This window comes from Ambystoma mexicanum, chromosome 5p, assembly GCF_040938575.1.
Source record: "Ambystoma mexicanum isolate Mex_15411 chromosome 5p, UKY_AmexF1_1, whole genome shotgun sequence".
Classification (NCBI taxonomy): Eukaryota; Metazoa; Chordata; class Amphibia; order Caudata; family Ambystomatidae; genus Ambystoma; species Ambystoma mexicanum.
In genome coordinates this window covers 805,293,969-805,320,489 of record NC_090930.1, presented here as the reverse complement: position 1 = coordinate 805,320,489, position 26,521 = coordinate 805,293,969, and the positions used below count along the sequence as shown (strand labels likewise).

The following is a 26,521-nucleotide window of genomic DNA, read 5'->3' as shown; positions in this document are numbered from 1 at the left end:
TTTATATAGCCCAGGGAAAGTAGTTCCAGGCCTGCCACACCCAAAACACTAGACCGCATAGCTTGGTTCTTAGGACCCAAGCTATGTGGATGCCTCCATGTTGGCTGACAATACAATAAAGTAGTTCCCAAGCACATTGTTCATGGTGCAGGAGCCTGGCGCCATAGGCACCAGGACTGGCCCCATAGGGGCTTTTGAAGAGTATGCCAGGCTCTAGAGGCCCGAGTTCTGACTCCACCTGGCCAATGGGTTTGCCAGAGGGGGTTTTGGGCGAGGGTCGTGACAATTTGTTTGTTTCCTTTCAGTTATTGTTGTTTTGCATTTATATAGCGCCTTATATACCATTGGTATGGTCTGAAGGCGCTTGTAGGTTGAACGCCCTTGCGAACCGAAGTTCGGACCATTAGAGAGTAAATTCTTGTTTACTTCTTGTTTCTGGTTAATGTTTTATCTGTTGGATTGTTGCAGATTTCTGAAGCAGTGAAATACCTGTTGGCGTATTCTATCTGTTTATAGTTTTTTCATAGAATTTTTTTTTAATGTTGAAGTACAGATTAATTATTAAATTTTGGTTTTAAGAAGATTAAATAAACGTTTGTAAGATTTGCTGGTAATCTGTTTTACTGTAACCATCCACATTTTTGTTGCAGATTTCTGAAGCAGTTGGATAACTGTTGGCGTATTCTGTCTATTTTTTGTTATAATTTCGTGGTATTGATTTATTTATTTGGTTGTTATAGAATCTTGGGGCAGTAGGATACCTGTTGGCGTATTCTAACAGTTTATAGTTTTCTAATTGAAGTTTTATTAATGTTTAAGTACAGGTTAGTTATTAAATTTTGGTTTTAAGAAGATTAAATAAACGTTTGTAAGATTTGCTGGTTATCTCTGCTTTAGAGTAATGGTACTATCATTACATTCGAACCATCAACATTTCTTTTTTATATATGCAGTGTAGTGACCTGAATTGGTTGTGGCTACTGCGTGGTAGATTATACGTATTGTTGTGAAGGTTTTTCTTACCAAGTGATACTTGACCATGTGTGAATCCAGTCAGCTTGCAGTTGTTTTTGGTACCATTTGCATTGTAACATAGAAGCATTAGTATTAAGTATTTACTATGTGTTTGTATTAGTGTGGAGCGATTATCTGAATTGCAGGTAGTACATAATCTGCCATGGTTTGCATGTTGTACAAGTTGCTGAAATGGAATGGACTCACAATATGGTATGGATACATACACAAAGCGCTCGTTGGGGATTTCTTCTTGTGTAGCATTGTTGCAGAGAGTGCAGGTATGTTTCCACATGTATGAAATCTGGAAGATTTCATTTATAGGTATGTTTTTGTTTTCCAATACTTGTATTAAGTACATTAGAAATTCTTGTGGATCTTCTTGTGAGTTTATAGTAAATTTCACCATTCCAGCACAGTAGTCACATTTTTGTCTTATTCCGTGAACACTATACGTGTTGTCAGGATTGTTTGTTGCGTTTCTATGAAGGACTAACATTTGCAAACACAATTGGTCTGTACTGTGTAAGTAAATGTTGTCAACAATTGGTGGCAATTGATATAGAATATTCATTGCTACATTTGCGTAACAACTTACACCAGTTACATTTGAAAATTTGAATGGACCAGGTAGTTCTGTGTCCAAGTAATTTTTTCGGAGTGTATGTTGCCTCTCCGATGAAGTACCCGAGTTACTTTGACTAATAGGTTCTTCTGTACTTATGGTAAATGAAGTATTAGCTTCTTTTACTTTCTTTGGTGGATTTGCAGTCCGATTCTGTTGCATTTCTGTTTGAATTAGTTTTCTTTTACAATGTTTTGCTTTTTGTGGAACAGGATATGCTTTTAGATTGGGGGTGTATAGTGAACGTAGTCTATTGTATTCTAGAATGCAAGGAATATCCGCGTTGACTTTACCTGCATCAAAGTTGATCAGAAATAGACCGTTAAGTGTACGTAAGCGTGATAGTGCTACGTAGCTCATGCCTTCTTTAAAGACTGTGTTACCAATATCTATCATTGTTTTGTCTAGGGTAAGACCTTGGGGATTTATGAATGGTTACTGCATATGCAAGAGTTAGAGAAAATTGTTCTCTGCGTATATACATGTCTTTGAAGAGAAGAAATCGAGCTGTTGAGCGCGCTATGCTTTTTACTTCTGAAAGTGTGTCAGAGTATATTGACAAACTGAATGTTATTGTCACGTGGGTATGTTTGTTTAAAGCCAACAACTGTACCCAGTGCCCCATTAACTAGTCCTTGCTCCACGTCCAGGTTACGTTTAAGCATTACTCTACAAGTTAAGGATAATTTTAATATTTTTTCCAAGCCAGCTGTGTTGGAGATAGAATTTTCTAAGGTATTTAGTCTTGTTGTGTCTTGTTGATACATTGGTAGTGTAATACCATGTACGTCCAATTTGTCTGTGGAGCAAATTTCAATTATTGGTTGCATTTCTTTTTTTAACATTGTTTCATTGAATTTGGAACAGCTTGCAAGGTTGGCATTAATGCCATACAATTGACATTTTTCTGTGCTAATTGTTCCATCACAGCAGTAGCACATGAGTTATCGCCATAAAGTGCATGGATGTGCCGGGTTTTTAATGTTGTTGAGATAGTACACCAACTCTAATACTTATTGAGATAGTACACCAACTCTAAGATTTTTTCAAATGTTGGCGTAGGTGAGGTCTATAGATTGGCACATGTTTTCTGTTAATTCTTTGTATTGGAAATGTTGCCAAAGGTTGACCTTTCCTATGCTGACAATAGTTTTACGGCAGAGTTTGTGTCCTAAGGTTTTAAAAATAGGTTCACCTTTCACTGGTGTCAACTGAAGATCTCCGAAAACAATGTCTTTTCCTACTAAGAGTTCTTCATAGTTTGTTGTAAGTACTTCTTGCAATCTAAGGTGAATCAAAGCCAACATTAGGTTGGAGACCATGCTCACTTCATCTATTAGTAGCATTTTCATTTGTTTTAACACTCTACGTAGTTCCATTGCAGTTTCTGTAGAACGTTTGTAATAGTCCAATTTGTTTTGGTGTTATACTGGAAGGAGTAGTAATCGGTGTAAAGTGACACCGCCTATGTTGTAGGCAGCTAAACCTGTGGGGGCAGTGACAACAGCTGACAGTTTGTTGTTTGTCAATTGTTGAAGGAACTTGCTGATGATTTTGATTATGAATGTTTTGCCTGAACCAGCTTCACCACTGACGTATAGTAGTATAGGTTTGTCATTTTGGCAGGTACATTCTTTATTTTCATGTTGTACACCATGTGCAATTTCTTTTGTTCTTCAAAATTGGTGCGCTGCTCTTTGTTTAGTTTTGATTGTAGTGCAGTTAAGTCTTCTGTATCTTCTTCATAGTGACACATGGTGTTTTCTACTTCTGTCATAGCTAATTCTGCTTCATTTGCTATTAGTGGCTGTCTCGGTGGTTCTTGGCTTCCTGTTACAGTAGGTTGACTACTGTCAGGAGTGTCTTTATCTAGTTGGGCCTGGAGTTCTTCATGTTGCTGTTCATTTTGCAACATTGTTTTGTACTGCATAAAGTTTACATCAGTGATAGTGCTTTCATTTTCTTTGAAAGCGTCTTTGTAGCAGTCTTAGTTATCTAGTAGCTTCTTCTTTTCTCCATGGTTTAAAAAGTTGAGGGGGGACATGTAATATAGTTATTTCTGTTGAGGAGTTTTTAATGACAATTTGATATGATTAATTAAACTTGGTTTTGTAAGTTAGCTTCCTTCACAATCTGTCACTGTATATCTACCTTTGTTTTTCACCTGGTTTTATATTATTTTTGTATGCAAAGTTTTGGGCTATGTGGTATAGACACAAGTTTTCCAAAGTGGTACTCCTGTTCGGGTAGTATGTGCCTAGTAAATTGTTTTTCAAAATGTCTTGGATGTTTGAATCATTTTTGACTATTGTTTCTATGCCGTCATGATTTGAGAACTCTTTTTCTAGATTTAGCAGGACCAAGACTTAGCCATACTATATTTTCAGATTTCCCATACAAAGCAGTACCGGTTAAATGATCTGCAGCTTCGTAGGCGCCACATTCTCTATGAGAGAGCATTTTTATGCCTAAGCTGTACAATTTCTGAGATAGTGTTTTGTCTGATGATAGGTCATTCCAGAGGTCTTGAAGCTCTGATTTTTCTGCTTTTAAGTATGCTGTAATATATCGTGCAACTGCAGTGGAATTGTCTGCAATGTACTGCACATCTATGTTTGCATTCCATAAGTGGGCAATGATTTCTTTGTAATCATTGATATATTTTGATTCTTCTGTTCTTTTTATGTAATACGTGTTCTTAGATGATTTACCTTTTAACGCTGTAACTGAAGACATGAAGTTGTTTACTTCACCTGTTTCTGGAACTGGTCTAGGGAAACCAAACCGGCATTTGGTGTAGTATTTCCCTTTTTGTATTTGCGACGACAATATTGGCCACATTTGTGTCTTTGAAATTGTACAATTTGTGCATGAAGGTCACCATTTGTCGTTTGTGAAGGGATTTCACAAGTGGCATATTTCTGGATGAAGTGCAAAACGGTGGCATCACTGTCCTGACCAAATTTAGGAGCATCTTTAATCTATAAAAGCATGTGGATATGTGGTGCTCCTCTTGCTTGATATTCTTTTCTCCAAAAGAAGTGTTGCATTTTTATTACAAATAAAGTGTAGCATAGCAATGAAACAATGGTGGAGCTATCTTGAAACATTAACAGGATCTAGAGAGCAAAGCTCTCCAGGTGTTAGTATGTCTGTTTGTTTTGTTTTTGTTTGATATGCCTAGGAAATCATGTAAATTTTCCCATGCATATTCTGCACAACTACAAACCAAGTAGGTGGTCCAAGGTTTCTGATCATACAACGTACATCTCTGTGACGTCGGAACCAGAATTCTTTTGTACCACCATGTTTGCAAACAGATTTGTAATACTTGATTGTAAAACCGCATCTTTTTCTTGCACTTTTTGTATTAATTGCGTAGCTGACCTCTTTTGAAACTGTGTTCCCGATTTCAATGTATGCAACTCCGTAACATAGAGTTGCTAGTTAACTTTCAAAGAGTAGGTGGAATATGTATTCCCAGATTTAGACAATATGTGGATCTTCAGAATACATTCGTAATGAACGATATTCTGATGCTGTTATTGGAGTGGATCTGTCATCCGATCTTCCTCCTTTGCTAGTAGGAAATAGAGGAAAAGCATGTGCTTCTATACTTTTTTCCCATATGCTCATTGGTGATCCTTTGGTTTGTCGCATTTGGTACGTTTCTACTGCATCATCTATGCTGTCTTTAGAAAGCAATGGATGAATTGTGTAATGGTCTAAAATATTGGATACTGCAGCTGGATTCAGAAGTTCAAAGTGACCAGTTTCTCATGACTCTTTAATTATTTCAGTTGTTCCCCTTACGTTTTCTTCAATATTTCTGTGTAGTACTCATTATTATTGTCTTTTAGATATTGCAAGGCTTGTCTAACTTTATGTAAGTCCACAAGTTGTTGCAAGATTCTTTTGTCTTTTGTTGGTACACCATTTACTAAGGTAATTAAAGATTGTTCTATTGGACGATGCACTCCTGGAGTGTGCACATTTTCTGTCAGAACTAATGGTAAATAAACTACTTTGCCACAAATGCCTTTCACCAATTCAGAGGGAGGTAATTTTGCTGTTTTTGGTTGAAGACGTATTATTGCTTGAAATGGGTGTACTGTTTGAATTATGATGCTCTCACATAAATTGAGTTGTTGTAGGGGTTTTGGTAGTGGGAATAATTCTAAGCTATTTGTGATAGCACGTGAAGGAGTTTGGTTGTTGTCAGGTTTTGTAGTGCAGTAACTGCAAAGTATTAAAGGGTCAGTTATTTCATATTTGCTTTCTGCTATAAGGTAGAGAGCTTATTCAAACCATTTAGAATCTTCATTGTCATCTATTTTGTATGTTATGTCTAAAGTTTTTGTATTTGTTTTATAAAAAGTTCTGCGGCAACACACACACATGGTTTGGTATTTCAGTGGATGTACTTTTAAATTTTAGTATTTCTTTTTTGTTTGTATGTAGTAGAAGGTTGCCATGTGTACAATTGTTGCTAGTTTATTGTAAAGGTATTGCATTTTCTAAGTGGCTTTCACTTCCAAAATATTTTTTTCTGGATATGATCAATCTCTTCAAGTAGTTCATTGGCTGTACCATGTAGAAGATTGTTATTTAAATTGGTTAGTGCTAATGCAGGACTTTTAGCATAGTACAGTTTATAGACTAGATTTCTTATAGTTGGATGATGTGTTGATATCATTTTGATATGATGGAAGGTACCTTTGCAAATTGGTCCTGAAATGCAGGCTAACGAATGTCCTTGTAGCCCTGTGTATTTACGCACTGGACAGGTATCCATATTTTGCAGCAGTTTCATTTTGATTTTGTCTTTGCCTTTCACATATTGATTGAGGAATTGGCGTAAAGATTTGAAAGATTTTTTGGGAATGTTAAACATCGACGTGCATGACCATGTTTTGGTCTAGTCGAATGGAGAGGTAATTCTGAGTTATCAGGGGGATATTTTTGGAAGCAGTATTTCTTGTTCCATTATGGTATTAATTTTTTCATAACCTCGTCCACTGCTATGTATATCAATTGTATTTGTTTGCTTTTGTTTGTATGTTTCTTCATTAAAATATGGTTTTGTTTGTGGTGCGACTCCATTCACCTCCACAGATATTGAAGAAGTTATTTTTGTTGACATTCCGTTTGAGAAGTCTTTTTTGTAATTTAGTAATTTAGTTTTGTTCGTGGTTTCATTCTTTTTAACACTAAAATAATTTTCTTTTGAGTAGGATTGCACTGTCCATCAAATCTTCTAATATTATTTTTCTACGGTAGGTTTAAGGGTTGTGTATGAATTCTCTCCTGTTTTTATAAGATTTTGAAGGACTCTGTAGCTGAACATTTTTGCTTAAATATTTTTTTTTTGGTAAGTTTACTTGCCATTATATCAAGATTTATAGGAGCAGTTTTAGCAGTAGTGGTAGCTGAATTCTTGAGTCGTTTTTTGTTTTGTTTTACATTTTAATAGAGGTGCAACGTTTTTGTACTTGAAGCATGTTTTGTTTTGCTAAATGACTGTATTAGCTATTTTGTTTGAACTTTTTGTACAAATTCTGCTAGAGATGGATGCTTATTTTGGATACTTCTTTTTTCATTTGCTCTATTTCTACATTGTTTTCTACGGACTTGCTTTTTGGTAGGCATTCTTTGGGCTCTGTTGAAAAAAATAAAGACGGTATGGGTTGGGTTGTTCTGCGATGCATGTGTGCTGTGTGCATGAGTGTCTGAGTATGATGGTAGAGATGTATGTGATGGTGTGTGATTGTGTATTGGGTAGCTACAACTAGTTGGGAAGGTTATTCTTTTATTTGTGTGTTTCTATACTGGGGTTCAGATTACAGTAGAAGTAAGCTAGTGGTGAGGAGAAGCACAAATACTAAATCTAATGGTATAGAATTAAAAACAGTTCTTTGTTCTGCAATGCTAACATTTTAGAGGCTGAGTTATGTCATTTGTGCATCGAAAAAAATGGGGATTTGTGCGGCATAATGCCGCAATCCCTGTTTAACAAATGGGGATTTGTGGACAGAATGGTGCACTATTTTTTATTTTTTTTTTGTGCACAAATACCATGAAGCAACCACACAGTGTGTTTGAGTAACAGTAAGAATATTATGGTAGTATTGTACTTACCTGTTTTGTGTGGAAAGATGAGGTTTCTTCTGAGTTGTTTGTACTTCGGATTCTGCTTTTTTCAAGAGTGGTCTTCACTGTAATTGTAAAGGAAAGAAGTCAGTAATTGTGTGTGTATATAGTATGTAGTTTCTTTTGACTATGTGCAGTCTTTATATTTTATTTAAAATACGTTAGTTCAACATGCTATGAAAATGAGTAGAATAGAAAGTGCATGAAACAATTGGTTTCTTAAGACTGTTATTGGATGTTAGGAGACAGAAGAAATAATATACTTATTTTGTAATTTTTATAAGGTAAATGGCAGATACTGCATAGAAAAGCATGGAATGTATGCATTTGTGAAGGTGTGGGTAATAAATCAGAAGGATGTGATTTACAGGTAGTGGTGTTATTGCAGTTGAGAGTTTTTCAATGTTGGTGTCCATCTGTGTGAGTGTATGAAGGTGCATGACCTTCTCCTGGCAGTGTAATTTTATAATGCACTACCTAGTGTTTTTCTACAATTATACTGTTATTTCTCCCATCTTCTAATATTATAATTTTTTAGATAGCTGTGTGTGTAAAAATGTGTTTAGATAGAAGACGGGTTCGGAAGTTACCGTTGATTATAGCCGATGGGGAAAAATGACAGTAAGTTCATTTTATAGGTTATACAGATTAAGTGACAGTTACTGTTCATATGCATTCATAAGAGTTGTACTTGTACTGTGCAGAAAATATGTATACCTGTAGTTTGTATTCATGCATGTGGATATTCATGCAGCTGCAAGTTGAAATCTTGGAGACTTGTACAGTAGTTTTTGTAGTAGGTGCTTTCTAATGATATGAGACTTGTACTCGGAGCAATCAGTACTCGGTGCTGAACTCTGATGCAGTTAGATGTAGAGGTCTTGAATGTGATTGGTGGAATGTTGTGACTGTTTAGCTGTATCCAATGAGGGAATGGGACAGAGAGTGAAGTGGAAATGGTAGAATGTCCGCGGACACCGCATATTTCATACGGGCATTTTGGGGTGGAGAGGCATGCAAATGAGAATGAGCAGAGGAATTGATTGGTCAGTAAAGTTTGGTGGGTGTGTTGTGTAAAAAGACAGTTTGTCAGAAGGTCTTTTTCCTGAGATAAGAACAGTTGGCTATGGCTGTGCGTTTCAGAAAACGGGTTGTCTGGATTTTGGGAGAGTCATGGATACATTGGTTGGAGGTGCATGCACAACGCTGTGAAGTAGCTGCAGATCTTTTATTCCCTCATGTGGAAGTGCACTGGCATGGAGTACGCGGAATGAAGTGGCTAGACCTGCTACCTCCCTGTGTTAGTTTGCAGACAGCATCATCCAGACATAATTATAATTCATTGTGGAGGGAACAGTTTGGGATGTGTTAGGAATTTCTTTGCAATTTGCGATGAAAGGAGGACTTGGGACGGTCATGGATATGTTTCCAAATTCCCAAGTAATTTTTTCTTTTTGCGCAGACACAAATGTGGCTGCGTTCTTCTTCATTTGGTCCACAAATGGAGAAAGCGAGGCGCAATGTCAATAAGGCTGTTTGTGCCTTTCTTAAGAGATGTTGGCATGTCCTCTTTTCCCAATGAAAATATTATGCTTCGTAGCACAAACATCTTTGGTAGAGATGGAGTCCTTCTTATGCTGGTAATCAGATTTTTCTGAGAAATGTACAAAAAGCACTGCGTCTTTTTGTGAAATTACAGCCAGCTTTTTTTGCAGTAGGTGTTGATTTTTTTTTAAGTTTTTCAAATACAAAAAACTCCACAAAAGGCTCTTTTCAAAGCCACCACTTCCTTCCAGAGAAAGGTGCAATAATTTTGATAGGGCAACACCCCAAAATGTTTGATGTTCGCGAACTGTCCAGACTTCTTAAAAAAAAAAAAAAAAAAACCAGGAACCTGCTCAATTTATTTCCAACTTCTCTTTTTGACTGTGAAAGGCGGCTCTGAAAAGAGTTTTTTTTTTAAACTTTTGTTGTTTTGTATTTTATTTTGTTTTTTATACACGACACACTAGGGGAGGAGGGGAAAGGGGGGACACCAACCACAGGGATAAGAAAGGGCCGGTGGAGAGAGGAAGATGTAGGGTGGGCCTTACTTAGGTAATGAGCAGGTCTTGTGCTCTGAGACCAGAGCCTCAATAGCACTTAGAAGTCCCTGCAGGGGACCCCTGCAGAGTATTGCGTCACAGTACATAAACAAAACTGTGACCCTCGAAAGGTAAGGGTCATCAGCATTGTGAATGGCCTGTGAGGCAGCTGGAGGGATGCGCTCTCCCACAGGAGTCTCTTGTGGTGAGAAGAGCGGAAACAGAGGATGAAGTAGAGGAACTCAACCTACTACACTCGTTGCAAGGTACAACCTTACGAACCGTGGAACGTCTTTAGGAGTCGCTTCATAGTAGTCGTACCAAAGCTGTACGAACCAAGCCTTACGCGACTCAGTACCATTTTGCACTCGTTGCAGGTGACTTTGTTCGCACGCGCCTTGGACACGTTACCATGCATGGTAAATAACCGCCACACCCAAGACTTACGGCGAGTGCTGGTAGTAGGGACTTCCACTACCTCATCATCTTCATCCTCCTCTGTATCCTCATGCCTGTTCCCCTCTTCAGGCCCTTGACGTGGTGGTGGAGGTGCTGAGGCAGATGTAGCACCAGGTGGCAGTAGAGGAGCCATGGATGCCATCAGGTTTCAGAAAAAAATCTGGAAAATTGGCAGCAAAATGCACCGTGTTCTATAAGGTAGCCAGAAACACAATGAGGCTGAGCTCTGGTGTGTGGCCTTTTATAGGGGTACTGGTGCGCGGTTCTCGGACACCCGCGCTGCCCGTGGACAGGACGAACACCCCAAAAGTGCTCAGAAAGTTATAAAAAATATGTAGAAAGTCAGGGTTATTGTCTGGGTCATGTGCTAGGGTGCATTTTTAGTATAAAATACTGTGGATTGCCCGAAAAGGTACTTTAAAAATGTTTGTGGACCCGGACAGTGTCCGCAATTCAGGACACACACTCAGCGTGGGTGCGGTCACAAGATGGCGTTGCGAGCATGTCCGTGAACGGAAGAGGTGTTCCCAGGACATCAAATGCACGGGAACGGTTGTGCGCATGCGCGCGGGTGTTCTACGGACAGTGTTCGAGTCCGGAAATTAATTAAAAGTGCAACACAAGCGACGACAACACTAACGGTCTGGCGCAATGGTCGGAGAATTTACAGATGTGGTGCGCATGTGGGTAGATGTTCTTTAGGCAGTACGGACAGCTATAGTGTCCTTAGAACACCTACACTTTGGTTAATTGGACATCCTGGACACAGAGTGTGTTCTTAGAACAGTTTCAACTTGCCTGCGAACAGTACGGACAGGAATAGTGTCCTTAGGACATGCCCATTTTCGTTTGATTACCGACGTTCCGGACACCTCAACTGCTTTTTTTAAAAAAGAAAAAGAACTGAATTGGGACACATATAATAATTTTGCTTTATTATATATAGATGTAAAATTTATGAAAGAGAAGGGGAAGCAGAAACTGAGACACACAGGAGAATTGGGGGGGGTTTTCAAGAGGATTGATAGGAGGTGAAGAAGGGATGGAAGTCTCATCAAAACGTTTTTGTTAATGGAGAGGGTTTGGGGATAATTGACTGGGATATGGAGAGGGGGGACAAGTACATGTGGGACAATGGTATATAACTTTTTCTTTCAAGTGATCCTTCACAATGTTTTTCAAATTGTTAAAATTTGCCATGAGCATGTCCATTTTTTTCTTCCATGTGCTGGAGAGTCTTATCCAATATATCTTTTGGTGTACTATTTTCAATGTTTGTATAGCCTGTACGAAAAAAAGATTTATATGTTAAGTGTGTATATAAAGTAATACTTATTAATTGGTTTACATAGAGGAGTGTCTACCGTTAGATTCACTATCTTCAGACACTTCCTCATGTGTGAAATTCTCCTCAAGCCACTCCAAAGTACTGGACATTTCTGTGAGAAAAGAAAATTCTATCACTTTTTTTGTATCTAATACAGAAATTCTAAACCTATATAATAAAAATAAAGTACACTTACTAGCTTCTGGAAAGTTATGTTCTTACTGGTTTGTAGCTCTGCTGTTGCTCCTAGTTGTGCAGTTTCTGTGAGGTAATTAAGTTGGAAGCCTATCTTCTTTTGGTATATTCCATTTTAGTACATATTGTATTACATATATAGGTTACACTTCTTATTTATTACTACATATGTGTATGTGTGCTGGTTTGTGAACTTGTCCAGTGTTCATATGGAATGATATAACAATTTAAGATACATACCCCCTGACTTTTTGGGTACTGTTGCTGTTCTCCGCATCTGTCCGTGGGCATATGAAGAGTCCGCGAACATCAATTTCAGTAGCAGGGGTTCAGTATGTTGTATGTTACATGTATATAAAGTCTGTGATATTATGGTTAAGTTGTGCTACTAAAAATCTATGAAATTCAGTAAAAAAAACTTTGTTAAAGGGACGTTACGGTTCCAAGTAAAACCGAAGAACCCCTGAAATTCGCCAGTTATGTGGGAAGTTAAACTCGCGCCACCACTGTGCTCTGCTAAGACTACCACCTAGGACATCAAAGATGACATCACATGTGCATTTACTTTTCATAAAAAGTATGTCCAATGGATTCTTACTATGTTCACAAAAAAGTGTCAAGGATCATTGGAATATCATGAGCTACTTAGTGCATTAATCAATACATTGCTATAAATAGCATTCTATTATGAAATTCTATCAAGTATACTAAACTAGTCATGTAGAAACAGACATTGCGTTCAGCATACGTGATGGAGGTGCAATATTCATAATTTTGCCACATTGAATACTGAAATAACTACTTTCTTATAGTTTTGCATACTGTCAAACATGTAATAAGTAGCTAATAAAACCTACTTACTACATAATTGCATTATTACAGACAAAACACAGAGAACACATATGAGTATGTACAGGGAAAGTGAAGTAAGCAAAAAAAGCAGCAGTAGTAGCAGAACGTGTTCATAACCTAACTGATTATCTATGATTGCTCTGTTTCAAAGGTGCTACTTACCCTATGTATATGTATCACATGATGTGACTGCGGCCTAAGGAAAGTAGTGTGAGTACAATGTATACGAATATGAATATATACAGGGAAAGTACAGTAATAAAAAAACGAACTATCAGAAAGTGCTGATAACTCTGATTATCTTCATGCACAGAAAACCATTGCTGTCTTTCAAGCCTGTGTCTTCCCTTATTTATAGGTTTCATATGAAATGACTGGACCCTGAGAATTACTGTAAGAACATACTTGAGGGATAACTCTACAAATATAGTACCTTTTCAATTTTGATTTCCTGACTGTTACTGAAGAAAACCATGTGCCCTAGATATGTCAGTAAAGGAAAAAAGGGGGAGCCAGACATGTGATGTCATCAATGACATTTGTGATGTCATCTTTGATGTCCTGGGTGTCAGTCTTAGCAGTGCACAGTGGTGGTGCGAGTTATGGTTGTTTAACTTACCATAACTGGCACATTTCAGGGGTTTTTCGGTTTTACGTGGAACCGTAACGTCCCTTTTAAAGTTTTTTTTTTCTCTCTCTCTCTCTATATATATATATATATATATATATGTGTAGACTGTCTTTTATTTTGGAGTCTTTGAACTATCGCTGTTTGGGTTGCTACTGTAATCACTTCACAGCCCTCCTTAGAGCATAGCCTGGCCTCTACGTTAAACCACAAAGGAGCTATAGCTATCGGGCTGTGTCGGTTTTACCTCCGATTGGAGGTGAACTGATAGTGTCTGGATGAGTAGGTGTTCTGCAGAACTATAGGGATGAGTAGTAGCAAAACAGTAGTCCTTTTTTGACATGTCTTGGTTCTCCTTAGGAGAAGCCGGCAACTAACTGAGCGCCTGCAGCATAGATGGAGTCTCTTTCATTGCTCTTTAGGAAACATTTTATTTTTTGTAATTTCCTCCTTGACTTCAATATAATCCACAGCATATCTATAACTGATTTTTCACCCTGGATCCCTTTTATGGGTAAGAGCCCTTTTTAGCCTCCCTAACCTGCTCACCTCTCGATGGGGTGCACTGTTCAGCCACCTAGTGAATCTGTTCGCCCATTCTTCCTTTTTGTATAGCAGAACAAGCCAAGTTAAGTGGAGTACCGCAGGGGACAAATGGTCCTTTTTTCTTTCTGTAAGTAATGTTTTGGATAATTGTGATGTGCATCCTTAACAGGATGATGGCAATGAACTGAATTTTTTATCTATAGTTTAAAACAATGTTTTAACTGTACACCACTGTTTTCCCTGTGATGCTTTTTGGGTGACCCTCTGCTCATATTGAATGCTTCTTGTCTTTGAAGCTGTTAATTTGTATGCCTAATCTTTTCTGGTCATCTTCCTGCTCCATCGGCTAGGAAAATTACCATTAGAGGTCCTAAACCTTAGCAGGGCTCCTGCAGGTGAACCCTGGTCAGTGCTATGTGCCATTAGCGGTTTGTATTGGGGCTGGAGTTGTTGTCTGGCCCCAATCCAACGTCCAGCCAGAGTCCTGTCTTGTTGTTGGGTAGATATGGGGTAGGGCAAACGATTCAGGCCTCTTCCATTGGAGGTCTCGTCCAACCTGAATTTGGCTAACAGGACATGATCTGGAAACATTCTCCATAGCAATCCCTGGTGCCAAGGCTCCAACGCTGACAGCGGACTTCTGTAACCAGCATTGGTACTGCCAACCACTACCTAGCCAAAGTTTTGCCTTCTAATTGGGGAAACTGGCAAGGGCGGCCTACATTCTTTGGACTGGTGGGCCCAATCAGTCTGGAGTACTGCTTCCCTTGCATCCCAGAGCTCTGAAGTCCGAGCCTGTAACTGTTTTTCACCCTTCCTGTGTCTGAACTATTTTATGCTTGGGCACAGTCTAACCTTGAGGGGCAGGGGTGTCAAACTAAGCTCTGTGCTGCTGAGATCATCTTCACAACAAACAGCCCCCATATATTCCCCATTTTAAAAATCACTGCACCTAAAGGTGCTCAAACAAGAAATGAAACAAATGCTGGCAAAAAAATCTATACAAAAGGTACCAGAATAATAAAGAGTCAAGGGAGTTTACTCCCGATATATTTCATATTACGAAAGCCAGACTGGAAGTGGGACCCCATACTGGATCTGGCAAGATAAACAAGTTGATTAAAAAACGTTTCAAAATGGTGACTTTGCAGCAGGTCATACGAGTGGTGCAACCTCAGGATTTCCTGGCATCCTGAGACCCAAAAGACACATACACTGGAAACCCCGGAAGTACCCGTGCTTTGCAGTAGGAAGTCAGCACTACCAATTCAAAGTGCTCCCATTCTGATTAAAAACAGCATCGCGAACGCTCACCAAGTGCCTGGCAGCAGTTGGCCGGGACTATAGAACAGGGGCAACACACTCGCTTTGGAAGCAAGACGACTTGGAGCAACAAAGGTTCGATCCGCATGTCTGTGCTTAGAAACCTCTGGGTATTAGGCTCGTTATAAATACCCATTTACAATTACAGCAGCCCCCCGAAAGAAGGGCCATCCAGTCTACCCATATTTAGACGATTGGCTGGTGCGTGCAACAAACATCGCAACAACGTGCACATTCATTTCAGAAACCCAATGCTTGCTGCAGCAGCTGGGATTCGAGATACATTTTGCCAAGTCCTCTTAGCAGCCGTCCAGTTTTTCTAAATGACCGAAACTCTAGTCCAGCCCTCCCAAGACATGGCACACACTCAAATCATTAAGACAAGGAAGATGGTTATCAGTCAAAGTGCACAGAGCTACTGCTAACACTTACGCAACCAAGCACATCCCTCACGGAGCTAAGCAGCTTCAAGTCCGCATCATGGTTCTCAATCAACCTCACAAAGTCCACAGCACTGGGCATCAACATTCCAAGAGAAACGCTGGACTCTATAGCGGACTGCCTCCCAATCCCATGGCCCAGATCCCACCTAAATTACCTAGGCGTCCGTCTACCGAAGCTAGCAGAACGCACCTACATACTAAACCTCCCGCCCCTACTGAAGGACCTGCAGTCGGATATGGCCCGCTGGCAAGATCAGGAAATATCCTGGCTAGGAAGAATCGCGGCACTCAAGATGAACTTGGTCCCTAGACTGCTCTACCGCTACCAAGCCCTCCCAGTAGCAATACCCAAACAAGCACAACGGAAACTGCAAACAAATATGCTAAAATTTGTTTGGGGGGGGAGCCAGGAAAATCTTACTTGGGCGCTCCGGGACCGGATGTCTGGGAGTCCCTGAGGTCGAAAGGTACTGCCTAGCGGCCCAGCTCTGTGGCATTCATGTGGCAACCTGGCATTAACAAGCCCTGCTGGCTAAAGCTGGAGGAGGACTGGAGTCCATACCCACTGGGCTCCCTCCCACACATCACATGGCCCAAAAATCTTCTTAACGCTGGGCCCCTCTCGACCACCAGGAACATGGTAAGCAGCTGGAAACAGGCAGCAAGGAGGTGGAGCTGCAGGAGCACGGTGGGTCCACTCTCTCCGATCTGGGAGAACCCGGACTTCACCCCAGGCCAAGGGCAAAACGTCTTTTCTAAGTGGAAGGTGGGCGGCCTGCAGCATGTAGCGGACTTCTACGAAGGAGACTCTCTACTCTCCTTCGAGGATTGCAAGAGGAAATTCCATGTTCCAGAAACTGAGAGGTTTCACTACACCCAGCTCCGACATTGGTTGTCACATGACTCAATGAGAATAAATGGGCGCAGAGAACTGTCAGCACTGGAGCTCACGCTAACGACAACCCTACCTAGGGGGAAGATCTCTACCCTGTACAGGCTGCTGGACAGGGCAGACCCCGACTTTAAGAAGCCCTACATGACACAGTGGGAGAGAGACCTAGTCCGAGAACTAGACGGGACCAGCTGGTAGCGCATCTGGAGAAGAACCCACAAGACCTCCAAATGTGTAACGAACAAAGAGGGAGCCATCAAGTTCTGTTACAGGTGGTACAGGACACCAGAAATCCTTCACAAATGCAACCCCGCTATCCTGCCACACTGTTGGAGGAGCTGCACGGACACAGGAACGTTGTTCCACCTCCTCTGGGAATGCCTGAAGGCAGAGAAGTTATGGAGGGAGGTCCTGGACAAATCCGACAGATCACAGGCCTATCAATACCGTGGGACCCTGGGGTTGTCGTACTGGGAGACACTGGAGAAGGACAGTTCCCTATGACTGGCAACCTGGCGGACCCCTCCACACACCTACTGACCGCAGCCAAGATTTCAATCGCCAAGCTGTGGAAACTTCAGGAAGGCCCAGCAATCACTGTGTTGTGGTGGGTCAAATGCTGGGACATCGCTGCAGCGGAGAAAAGTACCGCCATCTGCCTGGGCAACCAAAGCAAGTTCCACAGCACCTGGGGCCCATTCCTGGACTCTGTGGAAAGATTCCTGGGTGTGGCCAGACAACCCCCAGCGCTCCGCTGGCTGACTAAAATGAACTAACATCCTAGCGGCCCCCTGGACCGGCGCACATGGCTCCCTACCCTATCGCAACCACCGCACCCATACCCTGTAACTTCAATCGGAGACTGACGCAACCCCTGCCCCGGACCACTCCGGAACTCACCCCCCATTCTTTTCTCCCTCCTTGTTTTTGTCTTTTTGCCTCAGTAGAGGCATCTTTTCCTTTCTTGTTTAATATGTTTCACTAAAAAGCATGTCACAAAGAATAATGAAGCCTCTGTTTATAAATGCCAATAAAATGTTACATTAAAAAAAAGTGCACAGAGCTGCTGGGGACCATGTCCTCCTACATTCACCTCATACCTCATTGCAGGCTAAACATGCGTCCTGTACAGGAGTTCATCGGCAACTGGTCCCAAATCGAAGGATTCTGGGAAGGCAGGCTTGAAATCGCACCCCAACTCGCGCACAAGTTTCAGTGGTGGTGGAATACACACATCACCATTGGATGCCCATTCCAAGACCCCAAACCTAACCGCACTCTAGTGACCGACTCTGCTCTGTCCAGCAGGGGAGCGCACGTGGGACCTCTCCACATCAAAGGGAAACTGACAGCCGAGGATGCCACACTGGGGCTCAGGGCAGTCGGCTGGGCTCTGAAATAATTTCTATCAGTGCTCAAAAACTCCACGGGCCGGGTCCTGTTCGACCACATCACGACTATGTACTACCTCAGAAAGCAGGGAGGAACAAGGTCGCCAACCCTATCCCAGGAGGCACAAAAGATTTGGCACTGGGCCATTTCCAACAGACTAATGCTGCAGGCGTTTCATCTCCCAGAGGTTCACAAGATTGCGACACGCACAGCAGGGCAACCAGCCAGTGCCACGAGTGGGAGCTATGCAACAACCAACTCGACCAGGTGTTTTCTCAGTTTGGTCACCCAGCAGTGGACCTGTTTTCCATGAGACACAACACAAAATGTGCATAGTTTGCAGGCAGGATGCAGAAACGGGGGTCAGTGGGAAATGCTTTCTCTTTCCCTTGCACGGGTCTCTTCGCCAATGCCTTCTCGCCGTAACTAATCCGCAGAGTAATCCAAATTATAAAAATGTACCCCTGCACAGTGATACAAATAGCCCCCAATTGGCCACGACAAACCTGCTACTCTGACCTTCTGCAAATGTTGGAGGGCAATCGAATCCTCAAGTCGCGCCAACATAATCTCACAAAACCACAGGAAAGTACTGCACCACGATCTGCGGTCACTCAAATTGACAGCGTGACGCCTGTCTTTGCAGATTCTGGCCATGTGATCTTATCCCAGGAGTATGCAGACATTCTGAAGGCGGAAAGAGCTCATCTACCATTGCTCCTATCAAAGCAATTGGAAAAGGTTCAGTTGATGGTGTGCGTAACAAACCAATGTTCAATCTCTCTCGGCAAACTCTGAGAGTTTTCTACTATATCTACTAACATTAGCGCAGGGAGGCCTTTCCCATGCCTCCAAGGTGAACCTGGCTGCCATCTCCATGTACACCAGGGGAAGGACAAAACCCCCTCTTCAGTGATCAACCAGTCGAACATTTCCTGCTGGGATTATTCAAATCCTTTTTCCGTACTAGGACATTTCCTCCACAATGGAGTCTCGATGTGGTTCATGAAAGATCTATTCAAACCATTGTCAAATGCTCACCTAAATTTTGTTCCATGGAAAGTCGCATTCGACATAGTCATTACATCAGCAAGGAGGATCTTGGAGTTGCAAGCGCTTACAGTGACAGAACCATGCCTGCGCTTCTACAAAGATAAGGTGGTCCTTGCAACCAACCTGCACTTTATACCAAAAGTGCCACACAATTACATTGCCTGTTTTTTCTAAGCAGCAGAGATTGTGCTACACTCCTTAGACACATTAAAATGGCACTGAAATACTATCTGGACAGGACCAAGTCCTCTGGTTGTTCCACTTAACTGTTTCACGCTTACGGACCTCCAAACAAAGGATGGTCGATCTCTGAACAAGGAATTGCAAGATGGATTTCCTCCACCATCTTTGTCACACAAAAGCAAACAAACCATTAAATGGACTGGCCCAGGCCCATTCAACAAGGGCCACGGCGGCATCTGCAGCAATGTGATCAAGTGTGGATCTTTTGTCAGGCAGCCACCTGCGCCGTTCCGCACACGTTTACCAGACATTACTGTCTCCAGGAGCAGCACACTGCTGATGCAAAGATGGGAAGAGCAGTCCTGCAGCGCTAGTTTCAGTAAGGGAGACTTTTTTACTGCTATCTGCCTCCACCGGAAGTTGTACTGCTTTGAAATCTCTTTGTAGCATGTGAATCTATGAAAGATCCAATGCTGGAGAAGGGGTACATTTCTTACCTGTAAACTCCATTTCTCCAGCATTGGTAACTTTTATAGATTCACATGCCTCTGGCCAGCCCCTATGGTAAAAAGCCTCCCTCAGATATTTTAAAAACTAGCATGTACTGAGTAGAATCTGAAAGAATGCTGCAGGGGAGGAGCTCCATACTCTACACCCCATTGGTGAGGGGACCGAAAGCACCCAAATTGAACGGATGACAAAATACTCATTTACTATTCTAAAAAGTTAACCAAGGATTCCCGGCCTGACTAAGAATGTTCATAGAATGTAAATCTATGAAGCATACCAATGCTGGAGAAATGTAGTTGAAGGTAAGAAGTGTACCTTTCCCCTTTTAAATTTGGGTACGCGGAAAGCAGCCATGACCACGCCTATTCGACCTCCATCGGCGCCTCACCTTCAGTCCCCTTTGTGGCATCGGACACCAGGCAGGCCAAATTGGCAATTTTCTTATTGGGGTAAAGCTGGTGGGACGAATGGAGGAAAGGGGACTGTCGACTAGGAGTACTACTACGTCCTGTCCCCTTTCCTCCATACTGCATGGGCGATTACAACACACCAGTTAAGCTGGGAGGGGGCTGAAACTAATGTACTTATGAGCTGTAAGCATATTTTTCAGCACTGCCTGGCTGAATGTTACATCTGACCTGGCATTGGCATTTAGGCATTAATGTTTACAGAAGGCAGATGGGAATGGCCAGCCTGCCATCTTACTGATTACATTCTAAGGCACTTGCCTCTGGTATCCCACAGCCATGTCTTTAGTCTTACCACGTGGGCACATATAGCCGCCAGAATGGGCTTCCTCTGAAGTCTATAGGCTGCCACAATTGCTGTTACCCTCCTCCTGGCTATGGAGCCTTTGGATGCCTGGGAACCCAGAGAGGAGCCTCCATCTGAAACTATTTGGTTCTGTCTAAATAAAATTGTAGTGTCCTCTGCACATCTAGACAACATAGAACCATATCTGCCTCTGATGTGGGATCTGCAAAGAATGTGGGAAGTACAATATCCTGATTAAGATGAACCGAAGAAATGACCTTCAGGAGAAATGCTGGCGCTGTGTTCTGATAACCACCTTGTCCTTCTGGAATACTGTTATGGTTCACTGGCTGAGAGCTTGGATTTCACTCTGAGCTGAGGTTACTGCCACCAAAAGGGCTGTTTTGCAAGTGACTAACCTAATATTTGATGAAGACATTGGCTTGAAAGGTTTGTGTATGCGAGCATCTAGAACCACATTAAGGTCCCACATCAAATGAGGCTTGGTTATCGGATGGTAGATCCTTGCTAAACCTTGCAGATTTATTGACCACTGGATTAGCTGAGGCTAACAGTAAGCTATCAGTTTCTATAGGCTCCAATAGCTGCTAAGTATGGCATGTGTGAACCTGCACTCCAGTGTGAGCAAGGTAAGTGGAAAAGGATAGTATGTCATCCAGAGATCATGAGGGGATCATGGTTATTGCATTTATTCCAATGGCAGAAACAAGCCCACATGCTCTTGTATTGATAACTTCCGAGTCTTTGCAAGCCTTTCGAATTATTTGTACATTTTATTGTGATCAACCAAGATGTCCTTGCATCAGGAACCAAGCTGAGTGGGGCTAGTTTGTCCGGATGAATGTGTTAATGGGTGACAAAGCCCTTACTAACTGAATGGGCTCGGACTGACAACTGGAGCAGATCCAAGAACCACACCATTGTTGGCCAATGAAGAGCAATCTGAATAATCCTGCAATTTTCTGAATTCCTGATCTTGTGAACAACCCTATGGATGATGGGAGTTTGAGAGAAGGCATATGGCCAGGGATGGTCCCTTCCATGGAATCTGAAACTCATCACCTAGGGATGTCCTACCTGTCCAGGAGTTAGAGGGTTGGGGGGGGGGGGCACTTAATGTTCTCTGTGGCAAAAAGGTTGACTTCTGGATGAATATCCTGTTTAGAGCTTCTTGGTGAATCTTCCACTCGTAAGAAGTAGTTTCCAGCCTGCTTAGTCTGTCTGCCTCTGAGTTGTCCTCACTTGGTAGGTGAACTGCTCTGAGGAAAATGCCCTGCGTCACAGCACAGTTTCAGCTCTGTACTGCTAACTTGCCTAAACACAAAGACCTGCCACCCCCTTCCTCCGTAACCCCCTGCTTGTTGATGTAATACATTGCAGTAGAGTGGTCTGTTCTGATCAGGACTACATCGTTCTGTATCATGGGTTGGAAAACTGAGTGCTAAAGCAATGGCTAAAAGCTCTAGCGAGTTTGAGGTTTCTCCACATTGGACCAGTTCATGTGAATTGAATAAGACTGCAGAGTGCCACTCCCCACCCCCTCAACCGTACATGGATGATTACGTTGTGATCATCACTTAATGAGGGGCTGGTTGGAATGGGGCCCCCATCATCACATTGGACTCTAGTTCCTACCATAGTAGGTCTTGATACAGGGAGCTCTGGACTCTAGTTCCTACCATAGTAGGTCTTGATACAGGGAGCTCGGGATGGCTATACTGTCTGACTGGTTTCCCGATTCCTGGTATCAAAACCATGAAACCTGCATCTGAATAGCTCTTATCTTAAGTCTTCTAAGGTAAACCGTGAGGACGCATGAAGCCAGAAGCCCTAGTAGATGCTGGTACCACCACGCTGAGGTGGAAGGCTTGGAGAGAAAATGCTTGATGGCTGCTTGAATGTCTAGAAACCTCTCTGGGGTAGGAAACCACCTCTCGGCCAGTGTGTCCCATCTTAACACTAAGAATGAGATTCTGTGTGGGACAGAACTCAGACGACTTGTTTTGAGAATCCTAGGTTGAATACCGCCAGTCATCCAATTAGGGATAAAAGATATCCCTCCTCTCTGCGGAGGGATGCCACCTCATTAATGATTTTTGTGAAAACGCAAGGGGCAGAGTTTATCACAAATGGTAGGATCTTGTATTGAAAATTATGGCCCATAGCACTGAAACGTAACATCTGTCTGTGCGGATGGCTGATGGGCCATGCAAATAAGCGTCCTTCAGGTCCAAGGAGCACATCCATTCTCCCCTGCAGAGAGCCTCAGCAACGTGAGCTGGTGTCACCATCTTGATCTTCTGTAAGGGAAGAGAAGGGTTGAGGTCGGAAAGATCCAGGACTATTCTCAGGCCCGCCTGTTTGTGGATGGTGAAGATCCTAGAGTAGAAGCCCTGTCCCTTGTTAGGAAGGGGAACTGGTTCCACATCTTAGTCTTGCATCAACCTCATAATTTCTTTAAGACTTGCTGGAGAACCAATTTGAAGGCGGGCAGGAGAAGATGGGAAGATCTGGAGTGAGGGGGAAGTTGGAAAACCTTTAAAACTATGGAAAGTATAAGCATGGGTCTTGAAAAAGATGTTGCCATTGAAGCACATGCAGAGACAGCCTGCTCCGCCCCCCCTGACCCCCCCGGATCCCCTCACCGGGCTATTGTGGACCCGGACACAAGCCTCATTGTGTTAGATTCTAAGGCTTGCAAGGAGAAGAAGCCTTTATGGCCTGTGTTTTCTGTGATTGAGTGCAGGAGGAACTACGAGCTTGCCTGTCTCTCATACCCTGGAACCCCCTGAAGTCCCCAAATAAATATATAGACTCTTTGACCAGTTCTTACCTGACCTTGAGAAACTCTGAGGCTGGTTAAGAAAGTATGGCTAATGACATAGGCGTTTGGGTACTAGTCTTTTTCTTGGTGAGCTGCTCATCGGTAGATGAGAAGTGCTCTGTGTCCTCAAAAGGCAGATCTAAAATCCTGTCTTGGATTTCCGACATAAACCTGGTGGCATGCTTCCAGGCCTTTCCCCTCATGTTGCTGTCAACACCTATCCCTCTACTTCCAGTATCGATGTGTGATCCTGAGACTTCTAATATATCTTGTGCTATTATCTTGGCCTCTGCTAATTCTGCCTTAACACTGCCTGGCGGTTTACAGGCCTAATCTCTCACCACAGTTTCTGGTTCGCTACAGAGAGTAATGCATCTGCATTTGCTTGACTTTAAATGCAAGCCCACATTAAGGTCAACCACCTTCCCGAAAGATTTAAGAAGCTTGTCTTTAGAAAGGCAGCCTGCTGCTGAAGTTGCAGCGGAGGAAGTTGCCGACTGTTTCCAGTATGATGCGGCAGCCACCAGTGATGAATGAGGTTAAGTGTGGAAAGACCACAACATAGTTTCCCCATTCAACTGTCCACATCGAGCACCCAGCTGATTTACAGGCTGAGAAGTGTGTTTTAGGGCATTGTACTTTAGGCTTTTGCTGGTATTCGACACTTGGCTCAGTGATCTGTCCGACCACTGAGGTACCACTTTTGGGCTTTACACCCTCAGGCTTGTGCCTGGTAATAGAGCTGACTCGCCCTTTGGACTGAGGTACGGTATTAGATGCAGCTGGCCTTTCGACTCTTGACCTGGTACGATCCGTGGACCCCTAGGTGTATGCACCGTTAGCCTTGTAGGTCTCAGGACGTGAGCCGGTAGTAGGATCAAAAGGACTCCTCACACCAGAGGAACACCTTGGAAAGGAGTCACTACGCCGAGGTGCAGATGAAAAGTGGAATGACGACCTTGATCTTCAACTTGAGATGTGTGAAGGGCTTTAGTTGATGCAGAGGCCACCCCAAGAAGAGCTCTCTCTCCACCCAGAGAGCTGGTTCCTCGGACCTTGTAAGAGTGTTGCACACAGCAGCGCAAGAGTCACACCTGTGGTTGGGCCCAAGAAACTGCTAACAAAGAGAATGGGATTTCGACGCAGGGAAGGATCCTTGCAAGAGGAGCACTGAGTAAGGCTGCTTGCGACTGACATACGCTGGGGAGCGAGGTGCTGCAGCATTGTGAAAAATACAAAGTGCTGCTATGCAGCAAAAAGTTGCACTGATGCGTGGGGCAGGTCCGTTCCCATTCGTGCGAAAAAGAGGACTGAGGTGAGGTGGTGGGGGTCGGCTCGGCGTGGTCACACCCGCAGCCCCTGCGGGGAAAGGGCATTTTCTCTGGGGAAATGGTTTTTGTACTGTCCCTGTACAGGGACATGCATGCAGTATGGAGGAAAGGCGACGAGGCGTAGTAATAAAGGAATTAATGTCTACCTTTGTGTATGCGATGGACTCCCTCCCCCAAAGTTGAAAAGGAGTGGGAGACCCAGGAGTTTTAATCAGGGAAACCCTCTAGTCCTGGGACATTAACTGTGCTTTTCTTACCAAAAGCATTTAACTTCTTCAGGCCCCTGTCATCATTCCCTCAGAGAACCTCCTCCCAATCACTGTCAACCTTCTAGCCATTGGTCTACATAGTTCTCTCCTATGAGTCAATGCTCTAATGCATTGCTTTACGGGACGGCTCGGCCACTTGCAGTGACACATTGCTGACGGGTTTATCAATAAAAGTGCACTGATGTCTAAGATCAAAACAAGGAAGAGGAGATATGTAATTGTCTTCGTCAGCAGCAGCTCCCCAGGTAAACGCATGGATTTACAGAAGAAAATGCAGGCTAGCCACAAATGGTGAAAGTGAGAGGAGACGTTCCCTGCAATGTATTTGGGCGTGATGCTTGCTAAGAGCAAACATGGATGGGTTTCCCAATGTTCTGTTACTGTATTTAAGTGAGGCCTTGGCAGAGAAACTCAAGGCAATTGCTAGTTTATTTCACAAGTGTGAAAGTGCCCATTCATGAAACTTGATGTGCACCATTGGTGCAAAATGATTGCTATGTTATCAGGCTATACATCACGCTACTGAAAGGGTCGACACTAAAGGAGGTTCTTTAATCTTTTAGGAGTGTGATGTCCCAGCATTCAGCTAGAGAAAACCTTAGCAGCGATGCATGCAACTCAACAAGCAGTAGTTACTAATAGCCAGTCATGTGTGACTCGACGCCAGATGAGTGAAACTGTACCATGTGCCCAATCGCAACACAGATCAATCTTGAAAACAAACGTCCGCGTCTACTGCCCTACTCCCCTGAACACAAGTTTATGTATGGTCTTTGAACAGAAAGGGGAGTTTACTCCAGTACACTACGAAATATTTTTCCCGTCCCCTTCACAGTTTCTCCTGTGGATAATGGGTAATGATGGTTGGGCCACTCAGTGGCGGAACTGCTAGCTGCGGCACTGTGTTTGATTGTATGGTGGTGATACTTGATAGACACACTGCTAATGTTTCCTCCAGTAGGAGAGGTGGGGGAGGGGGGTGTAAGAGTTAAATTTTTCAGCTTTCATTCCTAAGGGACCTTTTGTATTCCACGCCAAAGACCTAAATCCCCACTGTACATTATCCAAGAGCAAATGCTGCCAGGACACCAAAGAGGTTCACATTTTAGAATCTCTTATAGTTACATTCACTAGATGTCCAATGCACAGCCTGCAAACAGGGATCCATATAAAATTTTGAAGTGGGAGTATTTTACTACCAATTTTTCTTTTTAAACTTGGGAGTAAAATGAGTTTTCAGGTAAAGTAAGTCTAGAAATGTGTTACGTTTTTGTAAAGCAATAATAGTTGAGCTTTTTCTTTGCATGCAGTACTGATTGAAACATATCATTGGAGCTCTGGGTGAAAGATGCGAGTCAGGCTCCTTTGTATCAATCAGTTTACTACTTTTGGTTGGGAGAACCTTTACTCAAGCTTTTTCTTTGTTGGGAGTATTTGGCTACTTTTAAGGAGCAAAAGTGGCAGATGTGCCCATGAGGTTGGACACCACGCTTTACAGACTAGTGCTCCTTGTGATATCCATGTGTTGTGGTTAACGGTTTATAAATGCAGTAACTGGGATTGTTGGAAAGTTATTCTGCTTTTATGGTTTTAGATGTTTTTTTTATTAGCAGCCGGCTATTCAGTTTATGGCGATTTTGCACTCTT

General features: G+C 42.5%; 1 protein-coding gene across 1 annotated transcript in view; it reads left to right on the top strand.

Annotated features, from left to right (window-relative positions):
- The window catches only part of KBTBD2 (kelch repeat and BTB domain containing 2), a 187,600-nt gene that overhangs the window by 102,152 nt on the left and 58,927 nt on the right, over positions 1 to 26,521 (top strand). The window lies entirely within an intron of this gene.